At 45.4% G+C, this 12,545-nt stretch overlaps 1 long non-coding RNA gene across 1 annotated transcript in view; it reads left to right on the top strand.

Moving 5' to 3' along the window:
* Positions 1 to 590: 590 nt before the first annotated feature.
* The window catches only part of LOC135278042 (uncharacterized), a 36,257-nt gene continuing 24,302 nt past the window's right edge, over positions 591 to 12,545 (top strand). Inside the window, exons 1-2 of the long non-coding RNA XR_010345594.1 lie at positions 591 to 865; positions 1,647 to 3,048. This is a non-coding gene — a long non-coding RNA (uncharacterized LOC135278042). The remainder of the gene's footprint in view (positions 866 to 1,646; positions 3,049 to 12,545) is intronic.

The raw sequence follows: 12,545 nt of genomic DNA, 5'->3' as shown, positions 1-12,545 counted from the left end.
TGCACAGTTTCAGGGACCTCTTGGTGAGCTGAGGTAGCCTCCAAGAAGGAGACAATGTCATGACCTCTCCTGAAGCAATTTGCCCTTCCGCTCTCCACCTAGGAGGGCACTCTCTGATTGACTTAATGCTAGGATGCTTCTGAACAGTGATCTGCTGTTCGGAACCGCTCCATCCTCTATGACAAATCAAAGAACACAGCATCCTGGAGACAAAGCCGCCAGGCATACCTTATTCTGACTTGACAGCTTTCATGTCTGCGTCAGCCTGCCTTTCTCTGTTTAGGAATCATCACAGCTCCAGCTTTCCTTCTAAATAATACGGTGAACATCCAGCCATGACTCAAGCCAGTTATTTGCTGTTGCCCAAACTGCACCTTACCCAGGTTCTTTTATGGTCCCTTAGTCATTATCCACACAACAAGCCAGGTGCCAACTCCACCTAGCAAGGCCTCCCTCCTCTGGCTCCTTGCCAAGCCTGCTCTTAGCCTGGGCTAATGAGCTCCCTCTATCCCCGCCCCGCCCCGCCCTCTGCTCTCTCACCCACTCAGGCAGGCTGGAATTGAGAGAGTTCAAGAGCTGTGAAAAATGAGCAAGGCTTGGAAAACAGGAAAAATGCAAACTGGAAGCCCTTCATGCCAATTTTAGGGCAGCCCCTGTTAGGAGGGCAATAAAGAAATAGCCATTTATGCAATTTAGAAGCAAATGGCCCTTTCATCTGGAGTGGCTGTTTAATGAAAAGCACACTCTGCTGCAGAGGGGGAGTGAGCTCCAGCTAGAAGCACGCCTTCCTACAGCAGAGGAAAGGCTGCCTTGCTGAACGGCTGCTCGCTGTTGGAGGTGGGGTGACTGAGCAGAGAATTGCCTGGTGGATGCAAAATTTCTTTTTATGCTTTTGTGTCTTGTGAATGTTCTTTTCCAGGGGTCTACCCTGCGCTGAGATACAGGAGTCTACCCCGCACTGAGATACTGAGGCAGCTGGCCACAGCATCAGTCATGCTGGACTGCGTGATGGAGGAAGAAGGGCAGTAAGAGACAGCAATAGCAGCAGCACTCCATCTCCGGAATAGTTTCCAGGGCTAAGATTGGAGATTTGCTGTCATCAGAAAAACACCACCTTTTTCAATATAACCACATGGGCCAACTCCTCCTCCCCTCCCACAGCATGAGTAGATGGTTTGGAACCAGCTAGGCCACCGCTATCCAAGTGTAGTTCCGAGACCGCGTGGGCATTGGGATTACCTGGAGTTTGGTAGAGATGCAGGCTGTGAGGTCCCAGCAACCAGGAGCTACTGAATCCGCCTCTGCGTTGGCCCCCCACGCCCGGGTGATTCTCCTGCACTCATTCCCTGAGTGCTGCTGTTCTAGGCCTTGCTCTTGGTTGTGAGGAGAGAGATGTGGGGGAGGAAATGAGCCCCGAAGGCACAGGCTCTTTCTTGGGTGGGCTTGTGAATAGACACAGGGAAAGTGGCCTGTGAGTAACACAGCTGCTCTTCCTGCTTGCCGGAAACTTGCAGCACTGAGTCACCATCTTTGTCTCCCTGCTAAATTCTACAGCCCCTCCTCTCTCCGGCCAGGTGAAAAACACCAGGAGGCAATGACCTCAGCCCTTTACTGATGCAAAACTGTTTATTTCCTTTCACCTGTAGGAAACCATGTCCATCAAGTATTCCTGGAGCTTCTGACTACTGCATCAAGCTTCCGACTGCACCTGGAGCCTTCTGACAGCTTCTGACTGCTCAGCCCGTTGGGAGGAGCTCCGCCAGTTCAAGACCCTCATCCGACCCTCTTCTTCGACCCAGGCCTTAGTCTCAGCTATCTGGGGCTAGCAGGCAGGTTGGCCTTCACCACTGAGGCCCCTGGTAAATTTCTACAGATAAACCCCCATTTAATTTTTTTTTTCATGTTGCCTGCCTCCCCCCTCCCACGCCCCCGACAACCCCCAGCCCGCCTCTCCTCCCCACCACAAGATGTCAGGAGCAAAGAAAGGTTATATTACAAAATTTACTTGAAAGAAAACCTCCAAAGTATTTTCTTAGCTTTGCAAATATTTCAAGAATGTCTGTGTTGTCAAGAGTGTGAAGAATGTCTCATTGGACATCCGTCAGCGTCACTGAAAAAATAAATCAATCTCTGATGGGGGAGTGTGAGAAACAGTATATGAAGAAAAAGCAGGGCTTTGCTTTTTGTAATAAACGACGCTGGTGTGCACATGTTTTCTCATGTTACATTAGAACATGCTCCGGCCCTGGTCCCTTCTGCCCCCTCCGCCCTTCTCTGCTTCAAGAAAGACTTCAAGATAAGAATGTCCATTTATTTGAGCAAAGATGTGTCAAAATTGGCTTTAAAAAATTGCTGATGAGAAAGCTACGTGAACGTTATCTTTAAGCCAGCTAATTATGCACAAGCTGGGGCCATTTTCTTTTCTTGTTTTTGGAGACAGACTCTCGCACTGTCGCCAGGCTGGAGTGCAGTGGCACAGTCTCAGCTCACTGCAACCTCCGTGTCCCGGGTTCAAGCGATTCTCCTGCTTCAGCCTCCAGAGTAGCTGGGACCACAAGCGCGTGCCACCACGCCCAGCTAATTTTTTGTTTTAGTAGAGATGGGGCTTCACCATGTTTGTCAGGATGGTCTTGATCTCTTGACCTTGTGATCCACCTGCCTCGGTCTCCCAAAGTGCTGGGATTACAGGCGTGAGCCACTGTGCCCGGCCCCATTTTCGAGCATTAACAGAGTTTGACAGAACATTAAGTATGATGCTGAGGACCTTATTACGTTTGTGCTGTATTCCCAAGCCCAGCACAGTTCCTGCTACATTATTGGCACTTGGAAAGTGTCTGGCTGAAGAAGCGAAGGAATCAGAAGAACAGAGGGCCAGATAGCAGGCAGTACATCTCAGAGTGCCTTGCTGCTTTCCGGCACAGGGTCACGTCAAGCTCCCAGAGACTTTGAATATTTACATATAAATGGAGGATGAAAATGGAACAATAAAGATTTGGGGGAGAGTGAACCCTAACAATTTTCAAGCCTCCTACTCTGTAGACCCTCACCGTAAGTATCCTCTCCTATTGCTTGAGGACCCAGTCTTAGGCTGGATTCTGTTAATAGCAGAACTGGAGACAGGGATTCTCATGCAAGTGATTTATCAAAGAGTGCTCTGAAGAGAATGGGAGTGAGGACAGCGGGATAGGGTAGGGGAAAACTAGCAAATAGAGAGCTCAGGGAGTGCAAACTACACCACCAGGTTGGCCCTACCTTCAGGCAGGGGCCCATCAGTCTTAGTCATTGAGTCATTGACAGGATGTGAAAGGAACGGGGTGAAGAGAGAGGTTGGAAGTGCAGTTATATCAGAAGAGTTCTATCAGCCCTAAAGGGGACTGGGCAGTGCACCAAGAGCATCTGCTGCATTCCCAAGGTCTCCTTCAAGATGCAGTGGGGCCTACCTGTCAAGCCTCTGTAATAAGCATGTAAGTTGATTTTTGTGGATGCATATAATTTAGGAGAAATTTTAATAGCCCTCCATCCTGACCCCCTCTTCCTTACTCTATTTACATGCTACATTGTGCATCCATCTTTATGTTAATTAACAGCTTATTTATTATCTCTGTTTCCATACACTAGAATGGGAGCTCCATGAGGGCAGGCATTTGTCACACTTTTGACTGATGTATCCTAAGAATAGTGCCTGACATGTAGAAAGTACTGGGTAAATATTGGTTGAATGATAGAGTATTCTGACAAACATATTCTCTGCCTGGTTGTGGCTCAGGGATTTTTGCAATGATTCTTTGGGTCCAAGCAATCAACTTCTGACCTGCATGAATAAGCAGGGAACTCTAACACACTGGAGGAAGAATTAGAGAGCCCTGTGATTCTCAGATTTTAGTGCATTTAAGAGTCACCTGGGGATCTTATTAAAAATGTGATTCTTGGTTCCCCCACCCAGAAATTCTGATTTAGTAGTTCTGATGGAGCCCAAGAATATGTATTTTACAAAAGCATAACTATCAGTTTTGATATAGGTGACCTGAGCTCACATTTGAAAAATACTGGTAGAGTCTGAGACAGTGGGTCAGTTATAAATAGCTGCCTTAGCCCACCCAGCTGATCAGCCGCAGAGCTGGGGCTAGACCTGGCTCTTCCCACTTCAGTGCAGCGTGTTTTCCACTCACAGTCTTTCTTAAGATATGTTTATAAGATTTGCACATATGTTGGTTACCATGGGAACATCCTGCCGAAATCCTACAACTGTAGTTGGGCTTTGAGGCATAGGTTGATAGCTATCTTTAGCAAAATTTGGCTTCACAGTTTATTATGGCTTGCATTGCCCCTGTTTTCCTGTAAAATTGTAAATGTGCTTTTGTGGTATGCCAATGTCATAACCGTTTATCACGAGGGAATCCAGTGTGAGCCAGGAACCGGGGCAGAGATGCACGAGTTGATTTGCGGGGTGTACTAAAAAGACATGGGAAGTTGTACGGAAAACTGTGGAACGAAGCGTTGTGATGTGATGCATGGTGAAGAGCTCTGGGGCAGGAGTACATTCACTGATTAGAAGTCAGTAAGCTAAAAGAAGCTGTAAGGAGGAATTTCTCCAAGCCTGAATGAATGAATGTTGGCTTAAAGATATTGCAGTGAAGCAATTTCATACACCATACCCCTTCTGGTTGACAGCACTGGCCATCCTTAGAAGGTGTGTGCTGCAGGTGGGGGTTAGATCCCAAAGGGGGTGTTCAATGGACAAAGGTGGTTGATAAACTGTCTCCTAAGAATAAATCCTTAAAGTAAGCACCGTATTACTTGCGTGTGACACTTACAGTGTGCCAGGCCCTGCTTTAAGTTTTATATATCATCTCATTTGACTTCATAACAATACTCTAGGAAATCATTATTTTTAAAGTTTGAGACTGGGTGTCACTGTGTCTCCCAGACGAAGGAGTGCAGTGGTGCGATCATAGCTCACTGCAGCCTCCGACTCCTGGCTCACATGAACCTCCTGCCTCAGCCTCCTGAGTAGTACAGTAGATACTATTATCTTCATTTTACAGATGAGGAAACACAGAAGTTCCATCAGTTGTCTAAATTCATACAGCTACTACAAATTTGAGCTAGGATTTGATCCAGGCAATCTGGGCCCAGAACCTTTGCTTTTAACCAACCACTACTCTCTAGTACAGCTGAAATGTAACAGACGGGACTTTGTCTTCTGGAGCATTGCCGGGAGGGTTGAAGAACCATTTAATAAAGAGAGCTGGGACAAAACTGAATTTCTTGGCATGTTGGTAGAGGGAGGGCATCAGGGAGGGGAGAAGCAGCACTGAAAATCGTTCTGGAAGATGCATTTCAAGTCATTTCTCTGGAGTTATATGACCTAGATTCTCTCCTCTTCGACCTATACAGAAAGTGTACCAAGTTCATTATTGCATTTGTCACATGGCTTCTTTTCTGGGGGAGGAGCTCAAAGAGAAGGAAGAGGGGACAGTCGACCTCAGTTCCATAGAGGGCAGAAGGCACAGGGTTGAAGAGCGCAGATCTCTCCTGACCTTGTCTTGAGTTGTGTGCCTGACCCAGGATTCAGGATTCAGTAAGCGAGCGGCCCAAGGGGAGAAGCGCAGTAGGACTTGGGAGGAACGCCGTCTAGATCCCAAGTGCTTGCAGGCTGTGGCTGAGAAGCTGCAGAAGAAACCCTGCTGGCTTGGCAATAGAGGCTGCTCGGAGGAAAAGGGAGCCTGAGAGACTGGCCCGGGGGAGGAAACCACCGGAGGCTAGAAACAACGACCAGAGCTGGTGGCAAAAGTTTGCACCAAACCTCAAACCAGAGAACTTTCTTTTCATATATGTGCCTCAGAGAGAGGCCTTGTGAATGGGGATTTTTCTGAAATTCATCTTAAATGCAAAGAAGCTAGAGGTGGAAGGGAAAGAGGACGTCTCGAGAGAGAAGCTGGTCTCACTCAGAGTGATGTGTAGCTCCTCCGGGATCCTTTGTCCTCTGTTCTGTCCCTCTTTTCCTTCTCCTTTTCCTCCTCCTTCTCCTCTTCTTCCACTAGTTCTGCTGCTTCCTGTCTCCCTCCTCAGTGCTCAGATAAGGTGTGATGAGGGCAAATGAGATAGAAATATAAAGAAAGGTTTGTAGACTTAACCCTTCACCCAGAAAGTGTATTTACACCCTAAATAAAGTGCAGCTTGTTAGCCCTAAATAATTTCTAATGATGAATTTCAAACAGGTGACTGTGGGTGTACAGGACTGGAGGAGGGCAGGCAGTGGTAGTGGATATTTGTGGATGAGACAGCTACTGTTGTTCCTTTCCTATGCAGGAAGCCCTATGCAACACACACACACACACACACTCACACGCCAGCCTCTTCACATGCACACCTGCATACAGTCGGGTCATTTTCTGGGGAAGGCTGCCCAAAGAGTCTGCAGTCTGGAGGAGGAGGAGAGTTAGCCAGGTGAAGTAGCTGCTCTAGGAATAATGCCTTGGACCTGGTAAAGCTAGTGGGGAAGGAGCCACAGCTGCTGAAGCAGTAACATGAGCATCTCATCAAGTAACCCTATAGGATGCCTCTTATATAAGTCATTGCTAAGTACCAGTACTTTAGTGTGGTCTGATGCCAGCATCAGTATATCCTTGGAAGAGTGGCTCAGTGTAGCCAAACTCTCTCCACCTCTCACCACTCTCTCCCAGAGCCTACCAATGTTCAAAGTCTAATGTTACTGTGGCCTCTTTGGCATCCACAGGCTAGCAAGGTCTGGCGATATTTGAGTTACACAGCAAAAATAGAAAAATATGTTTTTGCCTTATTATCTGCAATTCAAAACATGTTTCCTGATCTTTTTCAGTCCATGCATATCTAATATGGCAGTGACACAAACACAGCTTGGTGAGCGGTCCCCTCCCTGTCCCCTGGCCCTCGCATGTGTATTCACTGATATGACCCCCTCTGCCCCGGGAGCCTCATAGCCGGCCCTGCCCATTCCATGCATTCATCATTACAGTTCATTACTTACAACCATCTACGATTGAATGGCGAGTAGGCAACCAAATCCATACAACAGCTGTTGATTTTTTTTCCAAGTTCTCAGTTTATTTTTGAAGAGTGAGATAGATTTTCTCACGCAGCATGAGATTGAGGGTTTGGAAAGGTTTCTGGTCCGGGAAATCCATGACTGTAATAAACAGGTTTATGAAACCTGGTTGTTTCTGAAGCAGGGTGTCACACACTGGTGGAAACAGTGCTGACGTGGGTCCTAGGAGGGTTAGGCTTGGAGGGCAGGTGAAACCAGCTGATGAGAGCCAGAAATACTCAGGAACCAGGGTTGCGGCTGGGGATGCTCAGGAAGAGACTCCCATATAAGAATCAAGCAAGGGGTCACCCCCAGGCACCCAGGAACTCCCTCAGAGGGTGACGCAGGGTTATGACAGGGAAGGCAAGGGTGGGAGGTCGGCACATCCCTGCCCAAGAGCTCCAGCTGCTCCAGCCCCACAAACGAACGAGCTCTGCCTTGCCCTTTGATTAGTGACCTGCCAGCCCTCACGTGGCTCTGCACTCTGCGACCTCTGGGCTCTGTAGATGCCTGGTTTCTGTGACTCCATTTCTCACTTTCTAAAGAGGTGTGACTTCTTCTAAGTTAGGGCTGAAGTCAGTGGTTCATGGGAAACTGCTCAGACAGAAAGCCTAAGCTGATACTTGCTGGGTGCAAATGAGTCTGACAGTCAGTTGTTCAACATTTTGGCTATCATCCCTGTGACCCCTGAATCACATTCAGCCCAGAGAGAAGCTCGTACTGTGAAAGGTCAGGTAATGGACCCGTTACATATGGCACCCTCTAAATTCTTTTCAGAAGCACTCTGCTATGGCTGATGTCATCATCACCTGCATTATTGCCATTGTTATTCTCTCTCTCTCTTTCTGTCTCCCTGTTCCTTGACTATACTAATGAATACAAAATAAATTCAGTGTGCTTTTATGTGTCTTGATCTTTGTCTTACTCTGTATGTCCAGGTCTGGGCCTCCCACTCATTCTTGGCTCAGCTCAGACCCCTGCATGCTTGCCGCTCACCCACCCAGTCCTCAGCACTGTCAACATGAATGCATGACACCCTGTTTTGGAAACAATGCTGGAAGCAACCTCCTCAGGCTTTGGTTCTGCAGCACCTGGGCCCAGCCAAGGACTCTCTCTCATTCACCCAAACGACAGATGCTCTTAGGAACACTGTGCTGCCATCCATCACTAATACGTTTTTGTTACAAGTAGGGTTGCTGGATTTAGTAAATAAATACACAGGACACCTGTTAAATTTCAATTTCAGATGAGTAATGAATACAATGTTAGTATATGTCCCCTGCAATATTTGGAACATACTTATAATAAAAATTAGTTATTGTTTATTTGAATTTCAAGTTTGACTGAGTATCCTGCATCTTATCTGGCAAACCCGATTGACAAGTCAGATGACAATAACAATAAGGAACTGGAACTTACTGATGTAGACACCTGAGAAATCTAGAGGCTGGACTGGCTGCAGCACACCTGACACTGGGGACAAAATGATGTCACCAAGAACAGCAAATCCTCTTTCTCTGCCTTCTAGGTCAGCCTCCCTGAGTTGGCTCCATTCTTAGATAAAGCTCTGTCTTTGTGGAGGCACAATAGTTCCAGTTTTCCAGTCTCCTCTTCTGAGATTCTGAGTTGGTAAAAAATGAAAAGTTGTTTGTTCAAAGGCTCCCCCAAAACTTTTAAGATTCATTCCAGGCCAGGGGTGCAATGGCTCGCACCCGTAATCCCAGCACTTTGAGAAGCCAAGGCGAGAGAGTCACTTGAAGCCAGGAGTTCAAGACCAGCCTGGGTAACATAGGGAGACCCCCCCCCATCTACAAAATATTTTTAAACAAATTAGGCAGGTGTGGAGGTACACACCTGTAGTCCCAACTACTTGGGAGGTTCAGGTGGGAGGATTGCTTGAGCCAAGAGATCGAGGCCGCAGTGAGCTGAGATCATGCCACTGCACTCCAGCCTGGGTGACAGAGTGAGTCCCTGTTTCAAAAAAAATGAAAGGATTCACTCCAGCTAGATCAGCTTAAGTTGCCTTTCCACTAGTAACCCAAGCTTTGTGGCCAAGGAAATGAATGAAATCCACTGATTGGCGTAGGCTATTGCCAGAGAATGGGAAAGGGATGCGCGGGAGGCCAACAGTACCTATTCCCTACTCACACCAAATGAGTATATGGATAGGCAGTGCTGCTTGGATTCTACAGCAGCTTACAAAGCCCCGGAGACAGGAAATGTAGAGGTTAACGTAAGGCAGTGTGGGAGGCAGGCCTGCCCCTTTCAAACAGCCCAGAATGTGCCATTCAATTGCTGTCCTGGGTACTTCCTGGAGTTAGCAGCCCCTCTTCCTGGTCCCTAACTGTTTCACAGTGTGCCTCGTTTGTAGCAACACGTGAGGTTGTTTATAAGTGTGGCTGAATCTCAGAAGTACAACTTCATTATCAGAATCACTACTGATAGGAAAGGTTTTCAGGATGTGGAATGACCCAGGCACACATGATCTACTAGATGACTTTTCTGTGTGTCTGTTTTCAAGGGCAATTGGCTTAGAATATTGTGAATGTTTAACCTGACTTTTATTTACATTTTAAGAGATTGCCTCAGCTTTGGTAAATGTGTTTTAATAACACTGTTTAAATAATTGCTTCTTTTTAAAATCGAGTATGAAAAACTAGGGATTGCTACATTCCTACAAAGATTCTATGAGCAGAACTAAATGGGGAAACGAACCATTAATCCGTGGCCTTATGTTTTTCTTTACATGAAAACAAGTTTAAAAGCTAAAGGCCTAAGAAATAAGATAGAAGCTTCTTTCTCTCTTACGTAAAAGAAGTCCGAAGGGAGGTAGCCCAGAGCTGATGGAGTGTTTTCACAGTCATCAGGAACCCAGCCTTCTAACTGCCCTTTCATTCTTGGCATATTTTACCTCATGGTCCAAGATGGCTACTTGAGCTCCAGCCATCACATCTGATATCATAGCCAACAGGAAGGAAGAAGGGGCCAAAGAGCATGCTCACGCCCTTCAAGGATATTTTCTTAAATGTATACATAACACCATCATTTATATTTCATTGGCCAGAACTTAATCACCTGGCCACATCTATCAGCAAAAAGGCAGGGGAAAGTAGTTTTTATTACAGGTAGCCTTTTGCCCATGGGAGTTCTATCAGTAAGAAAGAAAGAATGGATATTAGGCACAAGTAGGAATCTTGGAGCTAGGGACAATTGGAAAACTTTTCATGTTATAATGAGAGCAAAACATTGAAATGTTTTTATAAGTGGGGTTTTAAAACAAATCTGAACAAAGATACCAGACATGAACAAATAAACATTAAGCCCTGGGCTGGGTTCCATGGCTCATGACTGTAATCCCAGCACTTTGCGAGGCTGAAGCAGGAGGATTGCTTGAGCCCAGGAGTTCAAGACCAGCCTGGGCAACATAATGAGGCCTCATCTCTACCGGAAAAAAAAATTTAACTGGGCATGCTGGTGCACGCCTGTAGTCCTAGCTACTCAGGAGACTGAGTTAAAAGGATTGCTTCAGCCCAGAAGTTCAAGACTGCAGTGAGCAGTGGTCTCACCACTGTGCTGCAGCCTGGGCAACAGAGCCAGACCCTGTTTCAAAAAACAAAACAAAATATTAAAGCCTGAACAATTTGTAATAGTCTAAATTTTCTCCCCACGTGTTAAATGTATCATTTTATATAGATTTAATCAATGTGCACTTGGTTTTTGAGTGGTTGTAATTAAATGTCACTTCCAATAAACATTGCCATATTTGGTCACAATTCACCTATTTGTAGTTTTTAATATCTGCTTGATATTCTACCACGTTAACGTAGTTTTAAAACATGGAAGGGGAGAGAGATGATGCAAGAGTGGCAAAAAGTTCATAATTGTTGAAGTTGCTTGAGGAATACAGAGGATTTATTATTCTGCTGTCTCTACCGTGCATGTTTGAATATGTCCATCATCAACATTTTTATGTCTGTATCATCGTTTCCCTAGAGATAGAGAAATGTTTAAACAGGAGAACCAACCGCTAAGTGTCCTTTTTATAGTCAGTATACCTGGACGGTAGAGAGAAGATGGAGAAAAACTCTCTGGAGGCTTCTTTCATCTCCTCTCTAAGCAAAACAGATTTCATTCAGAAGATTGATTTTAATCTAAGAAAGCAAATTACGAGACTTCTTTGTTCAAGAACAGCAATGCTGTGTTTGCTTTAAAAGGGTTGGTTTCAATGGAGAACTTCAATCTTTTCATGAAGTTTTCCTTGTTAGAAAAAATCTGTGGGCCGGGCATAATGGCTTACAGTTGTAATTCTAGCCCTCTGGGAGGCCAAGGAGGGTGGATTGCTTGAACTCAGGAGTTCAAGATCAGCCTGAGCGACATGATAAAACCCTGTCTCTACAAAAACATTAGCCGAGCATGGTGGCGTGCGCCTGTAGATACTTGCTAGGCTGAGGCAGGAGGATTGCTTGAGCTCAGGAGGCTGAGGCCGTAGTGAGAAGAAAGAGAAAGAGAAAGAGAAAGAAAGAAAGAAAGAAAGAAGGAAGGAAGGAAGGAAGGAAGGGAAAGAGAAAGAGGGAAGGAAGGGAGGGAGGGAGGGAGGGAGGGAATGATCTGTAGAGGTATTGTACCTGATTCATTTTCCATCTCCCACCACATTCTCCCTAGTCTCCAGTATTTATTGAAAACCTGTTCTGAGCTGTTCAGAGATACAGAGATGAGTAAGACATTGTCACCACCCTCAAGCAGTTCATATTCTGCAAGGAGAAAAAGACATGGAAAGTTATAGTTATGAAATAATGTGATAAGTACACTGACAGAGCTACCACAGCATATCATGACTATACAAAGCACATTCATGCAACCGGATGGGTACAAAGTGTGAAGCCAGGAAGACAAAGCCCAGAAAAATATGATTTCTTTTGAAAATGTTGCCTTCATTGAAAGAAACTTAATACTGAGTGGCATTACAGTTAGATGAAGGCCAACTATGACCCCACTAACATAAACTGCAAAGAAGCTTTAAAATGAATGGAATTTACAAATGTTAATATATTCCACATATTTTAAATGGTAATATGACTTTACCACAAATTCCTCAGTTGCAATCAGAAGAAATGTGATACTTAATGAGGACAGGCCTTTAAATAAGCCAGTGAAAGATAAGTTATGTAACCTGATGCTCAAGTTAGTGAAAAATATCTCTTTAAGCAGATGTGACTTAATTTAAGTTGTTCAGTAAGTCTTTTTGGATACAGCAATTAGTGTAATGGCTGGAACAGGATATATTTGTGGATGAATGAATGAGTGAGAACATTTGGGCTCTAGACTTGGATCTGTCACAGAGTGCCTAGGTAGGTCAGTTAAACCCCCTGGGATTTTATTTCTTAACTAGTGAAATTAGGGGGTAGGATTTATTGGGGGTATCAAACTTTGTTTAGCCATATCACCCTTTGTTCAAATGAGTTATTACTTGGAGGCTCGA

Source organism: Aotus nancymaae, unplaced genomic scaffold, assembly GCF_030222135.1.
Source record: "Aotus nancymaae isolate 86718 unplaced genomic scaffold, 86718_ANA_hifiasm-v0.15.2.pri h1tg000036l, whole genome shotgun sequence".
NCBI lineage: Eukaryota > Metazoa > Chordata > Mammalia > Primates > Aotidae > Aotus > Aotus nancymaae.
This window is presented reverse-complemented; position numbering and strand designations above follow the sequence as displayed.